Source organism: Colius striatus, chromosome 4 (assembly GCF_028858725.1).
Source record: "Colius striatus isolate bColStr4 chromosome 4, bColStr4.1.hap1, whole genome shotgun sequence".
Lineage (NCBI taxonomy): Eukaryota > Metazoa > Chordata > Aves > Coliiformes > Coliidae > Colius > Colius striatus.
This window is the reverse complement of record NC_084762.1, coordinates 11,298,182-11,317,379: the sequence shown is the minus strand read 5'-3', so window position 1 is coordinate 11,317,379 and position 19,198 is coordinate 11,298,182.

Below are 19,198 nucleotides of genomic sequence, written 5' to 3'. Positions count from 1 at the left end.
TTGGAGGTGTGAAAAAGCAGTGATTTTTAAAAAGCTTTCTAAAATATTCTGAAGTACCATTTATAATTGGAATTCGACATAAGAAGAAATTCATCTAAGTGCTTTGAACTGTTAGGATAACGTGCATGACGGAAGTTTTAGCTACTCAGCTACTGTCTGTGAAATGCCCTACATGAAATTTTGCTTCCTCATCTCTACAACCTAATCTTACTGGGTTGTTTCAAATATAGTGATCATAAGGGTTACAGTTGTCTGAAATATTAAATATTTTCTTTATAAATGCTGGAAAAGCAACATATTAGTTTTATAACTCTTGAAGGCATGCATGTTTTAGCTTTACCATGGCAAATTAACCAAAGTACAAATGGTCACAATCCCATATGCACAAAAACAGTGATAAAGGATTGTGAAGTGACCATCAAATAAACTGCCAGCTATACTCAAAAAGATCAGAGACAGTACATGTGCACAGAACTGTAGTGATGCAACTGGATAACACATAATTGCCAAAGTGAATACTTTTAGAGCTGAACAAGCATTTGATAGGCCCTTGATGCAGCTTTTTTGAATTGTTTTGAGCAGCTCAGGACTCGATAAGAATCTGTTAGGAAAGATGGAAGTCAGTGTGTCTGTGTCCATACAGGATTTTGTTTTCCAACTCTATTTTTAAAATACTAAAGGAAATTAAGAAAAAAATTAGTGAAATTAGAAAGCATTTACTGAAATAACTTGTGAAGTTCTTGGAGTGTCTTTAAATTCAGACAATTCAGTGATTCAAAAGAAAACTTCATAATGGTGTCTGCACTAAAGGAGACCAGTAGTGGTGGATATGGGAACGAGTAGTAACTAGACAAGCCTGCTTTGCTGCTAAAAAGCTCTAACTTGTGGAACCACAATCTAAAAAAAGACCACAGGCAACTGAGCTCCTTGTTTACATATACACTAGTACACAAAATACTTCATTATACACCTCATAGCTTACTCTGACATTACTCTAACAAGTGAGTGGAAAATGTTATTGTTGATAATTCTATTTTCTATGGAGGGAATAAAGGTAAAATATTCTGCTTTCAAACTACTTTTAAAAGAGACAATTTCTAAATATTTTAGCAGAGTGTCTGATAAATGTTTCTTCAGCAATATGATGCACATGTACATTCTTTCTCATGAGCATGCAAAGAATTGTAAACAGATTCTTCCCATAGTATGAGAACTATTTAAAAACATTCTTATTCATTCAATTATAAAAAGTAACACCTTGAAAATTTTAGTTAACTGCAAACTCTCTTACTTTACTTCCCAAAATGAAGCACAGGTCAGTGTTCTGGTATTGAAATTCCAGTTCAGATTTTCTCTCTTTTATTTTCTTTTCCCCTCCTCCACTCCCCCTCTGATATCAAGCTTAAAATCTAAAAGCAAGAAATTTATTTCAACAGAAATATGAAAAACAATACTGAAGTGGGTTTTTTATATTTTGAATTTTTTAACAATTAAGCTAGGGAATTCAAGGTCAGTTTTCTACACTCTCAGGAATCAACAGAAAACAACCAGATACTTTTACCCCAAGTAAAATCAGCTGAATAATAGCATTAAGATAATCAAATACTGAGTATATGTTCTCCTAAGTAAGAATTTTAGTGGAAAAGAAGCACTGGTTTCTAGTGATATTACCAATTCTATATAAGCCTCAAATCAGAGTGCATCTTATTGGCATTTACTAGTTATACAAAAGCAAAAACTGTACATGCCTTTCTGTATAGTAGATTTATGATCTCTGTTTTTTCACCTTGATACAACAGCACACATCTCTTTGCAGTAAAGAGACAGTCTAAGGTCAGAATTTAACATTTTTTTTTATGTCAGGAAAGATGGTGCTGCCACAAAAAGAATTAGATCAGTCTCCCTTCTATCTTAACATGGTTGCAGCTATTTATCTGGAGTATTTTATTATAGTTCTATGGTCAAACAGTGAATTTATGTTTACCTAGATAAATCCAGAAATATAGATATGTGTAATCACTCTGTGTGTTTGTAGATTGAAAATCATATATAAATTTAAAAGTCTATTTTAATGCAAAGCTTTGTTCCTTGTACAGACAGCACAAAGTCCTGTTAGCACAGAAACGTAACATGCAGCAAAAACCTGAGGAGTGAAAGTGTTGCCTTAAGTAATTTCAGTTTGTAGATGAAATTATAGGAAACACAATTGAAAAAGACATAAAATACAAAGTATCAGGGATCATCTTAACTTCTACTCTCACTAATAGTCTAAGGGTTCACTGGTGATATTAGCATACACAAAAGAAAAAAATGTTCCAAACAAATAATAAATAAATTTCAATGTTCCAAATAAATAATAAATTTAAATTTGTCATAAAATACTTCTAATTTCATTTAAATTGATATTAAAGAAGAGTCATTTTAGTGAGTGAATTCAATCGATTGCTCCTAGTTAGAAGTACCCATAAGATTTTTAGACTGGTAGGTTTTATCTCACTTCCTCACAAAGACTGAAAATAGGAATGAAAAAAAAGGCTTTCCTACTTCTTTTTAACTGTGAATGACCTAGTAATCTATTTTAATTAACTGCATAAATTGAAATCAGGAAAATAGTCTCTGTGTGTGCAGTGGAAGCCACTGTTTCTTAAAGCTACTTTAGAACTTTTAAAGCAAATGTGCTTACGTAGTGACTTTCACTGAGGGGTTTGCCTTCAAAATTTCAGAAACACATGTTGAAAAATAAAAGAGAATTGATTTTGATCTGTTTTTATTAGAACTATAGATGGTTAATGACTTCTTTCTAGCCCTTTGTAACATAAATGATCCCAGCATCATGAAAAACAAAGGGTTTATTTTTGTGGTATGATTGTAAACATGGAGACAAAACAGTGCATTTGTTTAGAGTACCTTCTGAGCAGTGAAATTACTCTGGTTTGAATTTTAGAGATTCTTAGACAAAAATGTCATTTTTAACACTGCAGTATGCTTTAATCAGTTTTACATTTAGTCCACTGTCTCTAGATTGATTTCAGAATACCGTTTAAGCCTGTGCTTAAGTGTTAGTAGAGTCAGAGACCTACAGGTTTTTTAAATGTAGTGATGCACTGAAATTCTCTTCAGAATTACATTAAAAAAACAACAAACACCAGGAGAACCATAATTTCCATTTGTCTGGTTTCTTATTTCAAGGTTGACTTCCTGCACACTTTGGGAACTTTGCAGGTTTGGGAATATGGTTGGGAGCAGGGATCTTTGACTGTTAGAGTGTATTAGTGCCCTAGTTTATAACATTACAGTAGGAATAAAAAACAAGTGGGGAGGCATGTTTGAGAGACATAATCGCTACATTACTCAGTTTTCCTTTGTTTTATATTATGTTTACTTATCTGGCAAACTTGTTTGTCCTTGATATGCTACACAAAAATAACTACAGTGTCAACTTTTCCCTGTGCTGCCACCATTAATGAACACTTCCACAAGAAGGAACTCCAGGGACGTGACAGCTTCACCTGATGTGTTTCCCTGCAGGTCCATGGAGAAAGCTGGCCTTGGAAACCATTTCAGAGATGATTAAAAGCCATTTTGACTCTCTCCAGGAAGTAAATGAGAAAAAGCTGGTGACTCCTAAAAAGAAATATGAAGTCTTAATGGGAAGGTATCAGCAAGGAAGGTCAGTCCTGACAGAAAGAACATACTCATTAGCAGAAGTTCTCAAAGAGAAGCTAACAAAACATAAAAATCCAAGTTGATCATTGAGTTAAAATAGCTGGATTTCAGTCATATCACCAGTCAGCTTCAAAGACAGAGGCTCACATGGCATTCCTTTATAAATACCTACAGGGCAGGTGTTGAGAGGATGGGGCAAGTGTTTGTTCTGCTGTGCCCAGTAGCAGGAGAAAGGGGTAACAGGCACAAGCTGGAACTCCTAAAGTTGCATTTGAACATGAGGAAAAACTTCTTTCCTGTGAGGATGAGAGACCCCTGACACAGGCTGCCCAGCGAGGTCATGGATTCTCCTTCTCCAAAAGTCTTCAAAAACCACCTGGATGTGTTAATGTGCGCCCTGATTGAGGTGAACCTGTTAAAGCGAGCAGTTTGACTAGATGATCTTTGGAGGTCCCTTCCAACCCCCATCATTCTGTGATTCTGTGAAACAGCTGTGAAAAGTAGTGGGTGTGCAAATGCAAAACTAAACACTAGAGAGCAAGACATATTACTAGGGAGGATTTGGATGAAACACACAGAGGTGTACTGCTGCCATTCTGTGATCAGAGGGTTGTTTCAGATGCTTCAGTAGTTATTGACACTCTTTGTATCAAAGCAAAAGTTTCCGATCCATTTTCTAGCATCTTCCTAACCCTGAGCTTATTTAATAAATCATTTGGGATTTACCTGCCTGGATACGGTAGGACTAGGAGGACCTGGGGGAATTTTGCCAGCACTGAAAACAGAGGCCATACTGAAGGACTCATCTCGTGCCTTTGGATTGGGTGCAGGTGCCCAGGTGCCAGAGGCAGCAGCGAGGGACTGCAACAAGGGGTCCTGAGGGGATACAGCCAGTTCCAGCTGGCTCCAGTCGGCTCCAACAGCCCCAGCTGTGGGTATGAAGGTGCCTTGGGAAGTAGAAACTCCCTTCACACAGGACTCAGGGTCAGCACAGGAAACAGAGGAGAAATCATACTTCGGTAAATGCTTTTGAATAAAAGCTCAGAGATACTCAGACTGAAGAAGAGAAATAAATTCCCCTTTTCAGGAATAAAACTGCTTTGCTAATAGTGCTGCTGAACTAGATTTTAGAGTGTTGTCTCTTGTCTCTTTCTTAGGTTGGTGTCGTGGTTCAGGCCCAGCTAACATAGACACTCGCTCACCCCCCACCATACCTCCACAGCCTGTGGAATGGCAAAGGGCCCAGCAAGATGGAAAGAGAAATGATAACCAAGGAAGAGAACATAGGGAAGAAAATAAGAACAGTTGAATCTACTACAAACTAGAAACAGGACAGTGAAAAAGAGCCCAAAACAAGATGATGAGAAAAGTACAACCAAATCTTTAAGATCTCCTTCCCTCCATTCCTCGCTCTTTCCCTGGATCAGCTCACTGCTCCTCATATCTCTATTTTTTTCCTCATCAGTGCCACAGGAGGACAGAGAATGAAGGGTGCGGTCAGTCCTTCATATTTGGTGTCTGTTGCTTCCTTCTTCTCAGAGTATCATACTTACATCACATATACATCACAACAGAATATGAAGAAAAGGGGAATGGATAACCCTGATTCAAATGACAGTGAAAAACAATATTTACATGGTGCGGGTCAGAGTTGATACACCTGTTGGTAACTCAAACCTCTGAGCAATCATGCAGTGCTGAGGACTGAGGTGACTTACTCACAATTGGCCAGCTGCTTACTGATTCAGACAAAATAAATGCAACAAGAGTTTGCAAAGAGAAAACTGGACAACATAGTACTTGTCTCTCTCTAACAGGATTTGATGAGTTGTTCACCCTTTATGTTTTCAAAACTTTTGCCCAGAACTTCAGATAGTATTGTGAGCAAACGATTATTTAAAAAACCCAAACATACTCAAGCAACTGTTTTTCTTCTCCAACAATTTCATGTTCTAGTACAGAAAACTTTGACTAAACCCAATCATTAATACTACAATATCATTTCTAACATGAAAAAGAAATCTCTATTGTATGAAATCAAGACATACTGAAGAGAAGCGGTCATCTGTTCTCTAAAAAATAAACAAGAGCAGATTAATCTTCGTCAAGGAACCCAGAAAGAGAAGATTTAAAATAAGATAGAAACTGGAGGACATCTACAACATAATCGGTTCCTCTCTTAAATAGTCATTAAAAGCAAATTACTAATTTTCATCACCAATCTATCTTTATAAAGCAGAATTGTTTTCTATTAAAGCATGTTGACACTTACTAACAGAAACCATCATACTGAAAATAGCCAGTGGAAGCAGACTTGAAATAAAAGTTCTTGAGCAAGTTTGTGTATCATTGGTCAGCCTCAGTAATATAATTCTGTTGATGATAACAGTATAACAGCATTCTATTTTGCGTCATCATTCAAATAAGGACATCAAAGTCTGGAGCTACATAAACAAGAACCAACTTTACCATGCATAGCTTTGTGGTATGTGACATCTTCTGTAACCTAACCCAGAAGCCATTTTGCTCCTGGGACAGCTAAGGTTTTAAAAAATATATACATATACAAACACATTTACATACTCTCCCGATACACATACACACACACCCCCTCACACATCTCTCTCCCTTCTTTAGTACTGCCAGATATTTACTTTAGGGCTAACCCTGAAAATATACAATTTTCAAGACTTGAACTTTTTCATTCTTGCTACACCTTAGGACCTTATTTGTCTAACATACAGTTTTGATAGTTACTACTCTTGTTATTGTCCATATAGTTTGCTATCTTTTTAGATTGCAAGTATCTTGAAATGTAGATAAAATTACTAGTTTACTCTTTGCCATTTCTTTGCCTTGTACAATTTTGCTGCACTGGGATTGCTGTACCTTAAGGATCTCTTTAAAATCATAACTTAGTGCTACATTCTTCCTTCTGTGTAGAAGAAGATGAAGGCAGATGGCAGGCCAAGGAAGCAACATTCATATCAAACTTTTCTTGTTTCCATTGCCTCTTCTCACAAGTAAGAAGCTAACTCAAATGAATTCCTACAATATTGTTTTTAAAGGTATCCTTATCATTCACCAAACTATATTTAAACCATTGATCCATGAATTAGGTCCCTTTTTTTTCCCTGTGCAAAACTGTATTAATTTTACAAGTACTACAGACATTTTTAGGAGAAATCTCCATTTTTTCATATTTAATATTTATGATGTCTTCCCATAATCTAAAGAATGACCACTGTAGGACACAAACTATGCTTGAACTGTTTAACAGTTATCCAACTATATAACTTATTCTTGCTTGCAATCGGGAATACTGAACACAGATAAGAATACAATGGCAAAAAAAATGTTGCTTGGCAAGGTTAATATCCATCAGAAGGGGCAGAACAACTCATCTAATGAGAAACTGTATTACCTTGGCATTGAAATTGAATAATTGATAAGCAACGCAGTGGAAAGAGACAATACAAACAGACATTTTTCCTTTCAAACTATTGCTATTTAGCTCTGTTCCATAGAAGGCCATGAAGATAACCAAGGCTGAGAATAAAACGCAGGCAGACCAACACTGATCAATAATGAGAGGTTAAGATGTAACTCACAGTTCAGATATCCTAAAATGTCTAATAAAAAGCTGACATTACAGGTAACATTTTAGAACTTTTCTTCTTCATCAGCATTCACAAGTAAAATTAGGTCAGTAAATAATGGGTAAATAAAAGGGATCTCATTAATATTTACAAATATCTAAACAGTGAATGTCAGGAGGTTGGAGCATCTCCTTTTTTCTATTTTATCTAGCAACAGGACAAGGGGTAATGGGATGAAGCTGAAACACAAAAAGTTCCATTTAAACATAAGAAAAAACTATTTTACTGTGTGAGTGAGGAAGCCCTGGCACAGGCTGCCCAGGGAGGGTGTGGAGTCTCCTTCCTTGGAGGTCTAAAAAACCCACTTGGACACATTCCTATGTGACTTAATCTAGGTGGACCTGCTTCTGCAGGCAGGTTGGACTAGATGATCTCTAAAGGTCCCTTCCAACCCCTACCATTCTACGATTCTATGATTGTAAGCATCAGAATTGAGCATATTTTTGTTCTGTGGTTAAACTAATTTAAATATCTGGCCTCCACAGAAAGGATAGAAACAATCTGTAGCCACCCAATCAGCTGCTACCAAAAGTGAAACTGTGTGGGTAAGACATGTCAGAATTACATCTCTCCCAGGCATCAGGTTATGATGAAACCTTTTATTCATTTTCTTCTACTAAGACAACACGGACTTTATGGCTAGCAAAGAAAAATGAGGAAGTAACTGAAAAAAAAGAACTTTTCTATCAGTTTAATTATTCTAATCAATGTAAAGAAAAATAAGGTACCATTCATATATGAACAAACAACTTCATCCTTTAAAAGAAGTGGCATTACATGAGAATTCAAGCTTTCAAAGAAAGAAAAAGAACAGAAAAAAATCCCCGAACATCAAACAAATACCTCAAATATCAAACTGCAAAAAACCCCAGAAATACATTTTCTAATATGAATAGGTGGTGGAACAAAAAGCAAAAAAATAAAGTGCAAAGGGTAAGTCCATATCTATATCACTTTCCCAAGTTTTCAGAAAACCTGATACCATAGCTATATTTCACTTCACTAAAAAGCTGCCATCTACATGGCACCTGTTTGTTCTGAAATAGAAATGACTAGTTCTGCTCCAAAATTGCTCAAAAAGCATTGCAATTAAATGCTGCAGAACCTGAAAGCCATTCCCAGAGAATTTTGACCTTAACTGAAACCTTTAGAATGTTATAGCAATGCATAACAATTATGCCTTGGATGTTAATGTCAAAAGAAGTGTATCTAAAAAATGGTTTAGTACATAGTGTCTCAAATAAGACTAAGTCTTATTTATATTTAACTCTTCACATCAAGCTGGAAAAAGCTTATTGTATTGTTTTGTGATAGCTTCTTTCTTGCTTTGCTTTGGGTTGCTACTCTTGAATTTTACATGCCATATGTTTCTGTTTCAGCTCCTAACTCAGATGACTGTCGTGAGGGCATAAAATGTATGAACTTCCTGTGAAATGAAGGATCATTGCCAGCTCTATGATATTTTGCCATCAATTCTGTTTAGTCGTTTCATTGTTTTCAGCCTCATTAAGTGTCTGCCCTTTGCATGTTAAGGAGTAGGACAAACATTTAGCACAATTCTATATGAGTAGACACTCTTGTTAAAGACACAGGGCCTCCCTTTCTACGTATTGATAAGAACAAATGGATGTTTTGCCAACAGTTTAAAGCAAAAATATCAGAATATTTTAGAATCTATTTTGTATTAGAAAATTATTGCAATGCAACAACTAAAACTATAAACTCTATTTCCCTACTACTCCAAATGCATATAGATTTTATTGGAAAAATCAAGTATTTGCCTATCTTAAGACAATTTGGGGTTTGAAGATTGGAGGTTGGGGATGTGATTTGATTAATTCTTTTGTATCTACCTGTTTAGAAGCCTCGTTGCCCTCTAAAATGTAGGTAGTGTATTGAAGGACATTCATCCTTTACCATAAAAATCAAGATGAAATAAATGTGAGGGGCTAAAGACCACAAGCTATTGCTGAGAGGCAGTTAAGGTCTTGAGGTTATTATTAGTGGGCTTTTGAAGCTGTCACCGTATCAGCCTCCTGCTGTCAAGAGACACTCAAAGGACACTGGTCCTTTCCCCTGTAGTCATGCCTTGTATTCACAAATATTGAAGAAAGAATTGAACAGCTCTGTATTGAAGTTCATCATATGAAGTTGTCAAGTAGCTCCCAACATTATAATTTGACAGACAAATTCCAGAGAAGTAAATAAGGTAACACAGAAGGGAAAATAATTCCTTAGTCCTAAAATTTTGAGGGATAGGATTACTGGGGATGTAACTTGTTTTTACTAGTCAAACAAACAATACTTCTCTCCTTGCTTGCTGTTTCATAGGATACATTGTTATTAAAGCCCGTCTGTATTCCACAGCTTGTTAAAGTTTGAGATTTTTCAAAATGTTTAAAAATAAAAGTATTTTGGGACTGTTAATCTAAACACTCAACAAAACCAGATTTCTTCTATGTTCTCATTTATTGTCACCTGTATTTGTGCTGACCATATGCACAAGTATCTCTTATTTTTTGGACCAGCTTGTGAGATCTTACATAGCACTATTGCTATGTATTGGTTGATGAGTAAGTAAAACTTTGATTCACATCAGTGCACATTTCCAGACAGCAGTTTTCATTCCTTAACTACTCCACACTACACTACTCTACACTTTTCCAAGACAATTTAGGAGACTGCCAATGTACAGCAGGTAGTTCACTTGCCTGTTTTCAGGAAGAGCCTTCCTGAGTACATGCATTTTCAGGACTCAAGACTCACACCAGCTCACATGACAAAAGAACACCCATAGGTCTGGGCTGCTACTAGGGAATGTGACATTCAAAACTCATCATCAACCCTCGTTCCATCAATAAAATTATGACTGCAAAGCCCTTGGTACAGGCCCAAATTCTCACCACATAATTTTAAGGATTTGAGGTGGCTGCAATGCTGTCTTAAGACAAAACAGGGAGGGACATCCAGAGATTTATTTCAGTTCACTTAGGATACACACAGAGAAGCTTAGGCTGAACTAATAGACACAATCTGAACAAATTCTGCATTCTTATGAATATATAAAGCAGAAAAACTTGCAGTTGTTTGTAGATACAGCAACTGCGAGAGTTTGTTACAGGAAGGATTTCCAAACCCACTGGCAAAATTTTTCTACACTGCTTTACCATTAATTCATTTATTATTAATTTAATTTATTAAAGGTGTTATTTTAATTTAAAATATTAATCTAATGCTTTCATATGTGTACAAGAAATCCTTTTCTCTTCAAAAATATGAGCATAAAACATACAAGAAGTTATGCAAACCAGAATAAATTATGCAAATAGCATTCTTTGAATTATTGAATTGTTATGCTCTGGAGTAGACAGCACACACACAGAATACTTGATGACAGGAAGGGCCTTTATATTTAGATTATATTCCCACAATGACCATTTGTATTGCTCTTTTCTGACCATCAGAAAATGACTTGCTGAACTTCAGTACCCTGTTACCTCTGTTCTGGTTTGAAAATCCAGTCACACGGGATCAACTCAAAACTACCATAATTAGGACTTGACATTTGTTTGACAGCTGGAGCACATAGTGTGAATATAGCCTAGTTTCTCTGACATTTTCTGCAGTATAAAAATGCAGAGCCACCTGAGAAACTACATAAAAGAAACTCTGCTACTTGAAACTGTACATATTAGAAGACTTCGAAGCTCCCAATATAATCTGTCTGTGATGAAAAAGTAATATCAACAGGATTTTTTGAAGAGTTTTTTTTGTTCCTATGTTATTCCAGGATTACTTTTCTCAGCTGGTAGCATATCACTTAAACGAAGGGCACAGTTAATAAACACAATCTCCTGTCATAAGAATAACAGAGAAAGGGAAGTAATATCTGCTTTGCATACTATATTAGTTTAGTAAATTCTTATTACTCAAAAATACAAAATAAAGCAGCTTAATTCATTCCTAGAGGTCATAAACAGAATCATAGAATCATAGAATGGTAGGGGTTGGAAGGGACCTTTAGAGATCATCTAGTCCAACCCCCCTGCAGAAGCAGATACTCTAACATGTGTTCTTCAAAAAAAATCAAATTGAAGTTTTGACTCATTAGGTTGATTTTACTCTACTATGTATATTTTGTTAAGAGAAAACATAATTTCACCTTCATATGAAAATAAGAATTTCTGATAATATTAGAGAATCCTTTATTTATTAATAAAGGTTTGGACATTGCCAAAAGTGTGTTTTGAAAACCTTTTGCCACGTAAGGGAAACACAGGAAGTTAAATTCCTTTCAGAAATGAAGAGTTATTCCTTCTGATGATAAATTGGATGCATTTAATACATCACCCATTAAATATCTGATCAAATTGTGATATGCCATCTTTGAAAGTCACTTTCCAATTCCAGAAGTATCTTTCACATTCTGTTTGAAAGGACTAGTTAAAAAATCACTCCTACAGTCAAACTGTTTGCAAGCAGTCACTGAGTGTTATCTCACGGTACAGGGTTTCAGTTTCCTCAGGTATTTAAGAGAAATATCAGTGAAAACTGAAATCAAAGCAAAATACACATCAGGCAGATGGGAAGTACCTTTCATGGAGTCAGATGCTAAATGACCACTTTAATACAAACAACTTTCCCCTTTTACTGAGCAAAAGATAGTGAAAAGCATTTCTACAGTGAAACACAGCAATGATCTGGCCAGTAAAGAACAAGAAGTCATGGCAAAAACAAAGATAGGGGAAAAATAAACCCCCACTGTGTTTCTTGCTCCCATTACTGTAGGCACAGACGTAGCTTGGACCAGCCAGCTTGAATAAAGATGGTAGGGATAAGTTAATGCAGCTGGCATGCTACTTCAGAAACAGGTGCTGCAAGTTAATCAATTGGGCCCTGGGTGATCTCATGGGCAGAAGCAGCATATAAGGAGGTAGCTAGCAAAGGAAGGGTGTCTTCGAGTCAGCTCTGGTGGTTGTACTACGTTGCCCCTGTACGTCTCTGCACGTGCATTACTTAGACCCTCTACGTCTTTGAGTGATTACTGCCTTCACAACAACAACACATTACCATTCTCATCATCCTGTTCCCTCATCTTATGTCATGTCCCCTCCCCTCGCTCCCTGGGAGTTTCTTGTTGAAGTACCTGAGATCTTTTATTTTTATTCTGAAGGTATTTATTCAAGTGAAAGAAACACATTAAAGAGTACTCCTTAAAGTCAGAAACACCAGTAGACCACAAGTACACCATTACCCTAATGTAACTCTTGTGATCTCAATCAAAAAAATCAGTAATAAGATGTATCCAGTACACTTTATAAAGAATGGCTGTCAAGTTATACCCTTATATAAAAAATACATGTGTCAATTTAATTTCTGGAATGCAGGCTAAACGTTTTCCAATGGAAGCAGAGATGGAGAAAAAGGGGAAATATTTAGAGTCTGAAAAATTGTTCTTTCTTCCTTTCCAACTATTACCTTACCCTTAAGAGGATTATGGAGTAGAAGACAAAACAAGACAGTCTCCAAGTCTAAACTCAGTTTTGTGAAGAAAATCTGACAACTAATGGCTGCAGAAGAATCAGTCATGTTTGAAAGACTGTGAAACACCTATTAATTTTCTAGCCAACCCTCATATGCCCAAACAAGCTTTTAAAGATGAAATATTAATAACCATGAATATTTTCTTTGAAATTCTTTTAATTTATATCTTTATTTACCTTCTTTAGAGCGTTCTGTTATACAGAATCATGCTGAATATTGTGAACTCAGTGAACAGATGCCTGTAATTATTGGAGTGAGAAAAGTGACAACTGATAAAAATGGACTGTAAGATGCTCTAGAAGTGTCCAGCTCCCTGCAGCATTGTTCCAGAATGAATATCTTCTGGTGAGCACTAATAGCCAAGAAAGCACTCGGCATAAGGCAAGCACAATAGAGTAAGGAGTACAGTCATACTAGTGCTGTACCACAAAGCTCAAAAGGGCCTAACTATGAGCTGTCCACAGTGGCAGTACTTTTACTGTTAGCATGCTGTCAGGGACAGTTATAGTTTCTGCCATTTATCACTCTCACAGACTTGCCTAGGCCCTATTAAATATTTACTATTATAGATAAATGCTGCTTTTCCATATGCACCCTGTGACAATAGGCTAGTTTTGCTGGTTTATGAAAGGTTAAGTCAGAATGTGTAATTACCCTGCATTTGTCTATGTATTCATGAACTGAGTAAGCATTCATTGCATATGAAGAGAAATATTAGTGACAAGTTCCAGACAGTGAGAACAACTACAGAGTGGATGGACCACATACCCTACAGCCCTAAAAATGGGATTTGGGGAAGTCAGGTGGTGTGTAAAACATGAAGACTACAAAGAGCACAACCACTAGGCAAAAATTGCCTACTGAGGACAGTTGAAATGACAGTGGAGAGAGGAAAAATGCTATAAATTGCTACTGTTTTCTCCCTAGCATGAGATTTCTTGCTATCTTCCTTTTTCTCCAAAACCTCTGGCTGTCATCAGTTGGGCCCTCCATATTTCTCTTCTTCTAAGCTCTTTCTGACATCTGCATTTATCCTATCAGTCCTTTTCTTTTACTATAGGTGAAGGAATGAAGGATAAAATGTTATGTGCTAAGCAGGTCTCCATTTGCCCATGTGCATTACCTGGGTCAGTGTCCAAATAGCATTCAGTATTTTCCACTTGGTAAATCAAGAAAACAGACATGTGACAAATGTGCTTAATTCAATGCACATGGTATCATTTAGAGAAGCCCATCCTTCTGAAAATTATCATTCTCCTGTCACATGCAAACACAGCTCCTACAGATACATTTTCTTGTTCTGCAAGAAATTGGTCCCCCAGAGCAGATATTTAACAGTTCAGGCTATATGGTAACCTCTTCTGAGCTAGTTTCTGCATGTAGCAACTGATACTTCCTCTATTTTGTATTCTATGGCTGTTTTGATTTCTATTGGTATTGCTTTTCCAGGACAAGTCTGCTTAATATTGCTACTTTAATTCTGAAGTGAGCATTGCAAGATTTCAAGGAAGCTTTTTACTGTACACTAGAGGAAACTTTCACACGTGATTCCAGGTAGTATTGCAACACCATAAAATTAAGAACTGAACTACGTAAGAACAGGAAGGATATGTTCTTGATCTGATACTGATCTTTATATTAGCTAAATAGAAGGCTAGCAAAAGCAGCTTGATCTATGGCATCTGATTAATATTGGTCATTTTATAAATTTGTGCAAAGAATTCAGAATAGAATTGAAATTCTTACTCTGCTACACAGCTTTGTGAGCAATGAATAGAAAGGCTGACAGGAACCTCTGCTAAAATATTGATAATTACTTCTCGTCATAGCAGTGAGTTATCTCCAAAGCTTGCATTTAGACTAAGTAGAGAAAGAAAATACTGAAATAAGAGACTTTTTACACTGGCAATATTGTGGAGAATTTGATCTCTGTAAAATGATCATGTATTCTGAAAGCTTCTGTAAATCCTAGGTGTAACTGTGATTCTTTCTATTATAGTCTTCTCAGCTACCACCAAAAAGGCAAATACATTTAAATAACAATGAAATAAGATGTCTGTAAAACATTGCTGTCTTAAAGGGGAAAACGTGACAAGAGCATCAGAAAGGGTATTATAAACTTGACTTGCTAGCTGTTGGGAAGAATGACTGCTGATCTTCTACTATGAATGCATTGTTTGCTTTGAGAGGCAGAAATTGACCCTCAAAATAAGGCAAGGAGAATGTATAATAGTCACATTAATAGAGGCCACTGAGAGGATAAGTCTGCACAAGATATTTGCAAAGGTAACACTAATCAAAACTAGTCTCTACTGAAATAGAGCTGCCACCAAAATGAACAGGTATCTATAGCAGGTATTTAGAAAACTACTTAGAGCTTGCTTTCTCCCCAGAAGTGAAGGAGGGGTAAAGAGCAAAGAATCTAAGATTTCAAGATTGCTTTTTTGGCAATATTTACAAAGGAAATGGTCAACAGCAATGATAATGTTTTCAAAGAAATTCCCTCTTTCATGATCTAAATATTCAGGTATGAATTTAGAGGTTTATATTTTGTTTGCTCCAAACTCACAAACTCTGGCACGTATAGATGGGCTTATACCACTGCCACTCTTGGTGTCTGCCCTTCCTCTTCATCAGAAATTTACCACAGCAGTGTTGGTGGAGTTAAATTGTGCCTTTTCTTCAGCTGCTGCAGCTTGCAGTCAATAAATTCACCTAAGCCACATACTTTCTCAGTTTTAGCTAGTACTGAGCACAGTGAACTATAACAGAAGTACATGTGTTGCAGCACAAGGAAATGTGAGCCTTAAAACTTGTTCCTCAGCAGTTGCTGCCATTTTACTGTTGTATGAGTTGAGGCATTAGCACATTTGTTGTTCCTGCTATAGCTAAGGGGCACAGTGGCGGGTCAAGGCAACATCATAAAGTCTGCAACACTGCACAACAGCTTGGCTAAATCCCTTGTATGAGATGAGGCTGGAGGTCCAGTCGCCTTATGGACAAGCTTTGTGTGTTCATTCATACCTGTGTTTCAAACTGTCCCTCGTTTTTAAAGCATTTAAAAAGTAATTTATTTGTTATGTCAGTTATTTAGGAGACAAATGAAATATAAATCAACTATACTTTATCCTTCCTACCAATTACTTGTGTTAATCTTTATTAATTTATCCCTATTTCTTTCTGCTCCAGTAACTCATCAGTATAAAGATTTTAGAATCAGATCTTCTATGATTGTTGTTAAAGGTTCATAATGCTGAATTCAGCACAATCTGCTGATACTCATGTTAACTCAAAAGCATATTTATATGAATTGAATGAGTTTGTATACAATCATAATATACAATCTCCCATCAAGCATCTTTTAAAAAAGAGAGCCACTTTTTGTAGCTACAGAGCAGTTATATTTTAACAGCCTGGGGTGTGACTGTTCTAGCTGCTGGATTTATTTATTGATGAGATTCTCTCATTTTTTCAATTCGTCTTCTTTTTTAGTTCTACCAAGTCCCTCATTATATTTAATTGCTTATATTTTCCTGTGAATTTTATTTATTACTAAATTTAAACAAAGCTGTTAGCTGTTTCAGTTCACTGTCTGAATGTAATGAATAAAACTTTCCTTAAACTGAAGTGTCTCCTTCCTTCCTTTTCCTTTTATTTTTTCTCTCCCCTCTTTATGTGTAGAAAATCCATTGCTATTCCCCTCAAACCTTTCAGTCAGTACACTGTTATTACAGCGGTCATATTATTCTCTCTCTGTTTCCCAGAGTACCAGATATTCTGTGTTTTCTACCTTGGCTCTCTTGGCCTTCTACAAATTTTGTGGTAAATTAATTGAAATGGCTCAGATTTTGCCAATTATTCTCTATGTTAACATATAATAACATACGATACCGTTTGGAAAGCTGTTTGAAGGTACAAAATTTGCCTTGTCAACTAAACACAGAGACATATTTGTGAACTAAAAAGATATGGATATTTCTGCCCTATTAGAGTACTGCAAATTTCTGCACTGAAATTCTAAACAAATCTAAGGAAATGTTTATTTTTTCTGAGCTCTAGCAAGTCATCCTTTATACAGATGCACATCAGGAAAGAGGAAAATAACAGGAATATATGGCCTTCATAGTTATAGACTGCTTCTCTAATTTACTGATATTTAAACTAATTTCTGAAACAGACAGGTCTTCAGTTGGGTTTATCATTCTTGCTTTTATAGACAACAATTTGTAGCCTACTGTCACAATGAAATAACAAAACACACTTCTGGATGAAGAGCTGCATCTCAAAGATGGAAGTTTACAGCTGACAACGGTACATTTACAATGAAACTACAGGTGAGTGAGCACACATAAGAGCCAATTAATTAAAAAGTAATTGCTCATAACATTAAGTTTAGTTATATGTTTTCCATACGGTTCAATGACTTTCTTAGCTAAAGCAGTAATTAGTTTTTTGTTATTTACATGTCTCTCTCAGGAAAAATGGGGGAAAAAATAGTTTGGAAAGACTGGAAACACTTAACATGTTATTATTTTGTATGGGTTATTCTAAGTATGGCTTTATTTCAAACAGTTTCCTCCAATAATCTAAATAACAGTAGACTTCCTCATGTAAGTAAGTAGACCTACTCATATAGCCATACTGTACATTGCATGCTAAGACAAATGGCATGATAAATTAAGTATCTGAATCTCACAATTGACAAACTCGATTTCCTCTGTCTGATTAATCAAAGTAGATTCAAAGTCAACAGAATGATCCAAAATTTATGCTAGAATAAATCAGACCCTGTTTTTTCCTCTTTTTCTCAAATACTGACTGAAGCATAAGGCATTTCCAAGAGTTTAATGGCCCTTGACTGCAGTTCATACCTTCAGGTTTTTTTCACTGGTTATCAGTCCCAAGGAAATTGTCTGTGCTTCAGTCATGATTGTGTAATGAAGTTCTTTGAATGGTTTGAGTCAATTTTAAACTCAAGAGATGATGTCTTAACCAAAAGTATTTGAAGCTATAAAGCATTTTTTATAAAGCATTTTTCTTCACTTCTGAAAATGTGCAGTGAAGGAGCTTGAAGTTTTATTTGCCCAGCACATCCTGACTCCAAGCAGGTTGGCACAGGTCATTACCATCTACCTTCTCAATTTGCTTATACTTTCTGCTTGTCAGAGGTAGCTGTCCCCATCACTGGCTTACACAGATAAGTTTCCACAACAGACTGAATTGAATCATATGGGTTCAATCATGCCCCCACAGAGCCTTTAGTTAGGTCAGTGTTATAAATCAAAAACCACAACATTCTAAATGGAAAACTTTTGGTTCCCTGCCTTTAAGTGTGACCTTTATTGTACAAACATCTGTCACCTGTCATGAGCTTTCTTGTTAGAAGACAAAACTTCATACTAAAGGACTAAAAGTGTTTCTTCTGATATCAAATTACACCATGAAAAGCACACAGAAAATCTAGCATTGCATTTACAAAAGGTTCTGAACTTCTTGCACTTGCAACCATATGTAAATTTCTCCAGAAAAAGTGAAATGAACATGTAACACCAGGACTGACTCCTGTAAGAAAATAAAAACATAGTGAGAAAGGAAAGAAGTTTCAGTTCAAACCAGATGTGTACTGTGTAGCTAATGTAAAGGTGTTTTCTTTCTGTTGTGCCTGTAGTCTCGTATGATACAGGTCTTCACATTGTTATTCTTCATATGTAAGACACATACAAATAACCTGAAAACTGTGAAATTAAAAAATAAGTTCATGGTGTCCATCCAAAAAGCCAACTATCCTTTTTCTTTTACATCTTCCAATTCCAAAATCAGCTTTAAAAAAAACAAGTATATGCTTGTTACTTTCTCCAACTATACCATCACAACAATGAGAAGCAAGTTTCTTAGTTATCTGTGTGATGTCAGGAGTGTGCTTCCACTGTAAAGAAATCAGGAGGCACATACCAATAGAAACTGTAGAGACACATACCAGAAGTCTCTGTCAGAAAGATGGAGCCAGGCTCTTCTCAGTGATGTCCAATAATAGGACAAGGAGCAACGGGTACAAGCTGGAACATAAGAGGTTCCAAAGAAACACAAGGAAAAATGTCTTCACTGTGAGGGTGACAAGGCACTGGAACACGCTGCTCAGATGGGTTCTGGATTCTCCTTCTCTGGAGACATTCCAAACCCACATGGATGAGTTCCTCTGTGACCTACTCTAGGTGCTCTTTCTCTGGCAGGGGAGTTGGACTGAGTGATCTTTCAAGGTCCCTTCCAGCCCTTAAGTTTCTGTGATTCTGTGCTATAAATGAGATCTTACATTGCAGTGATAAGAGTAA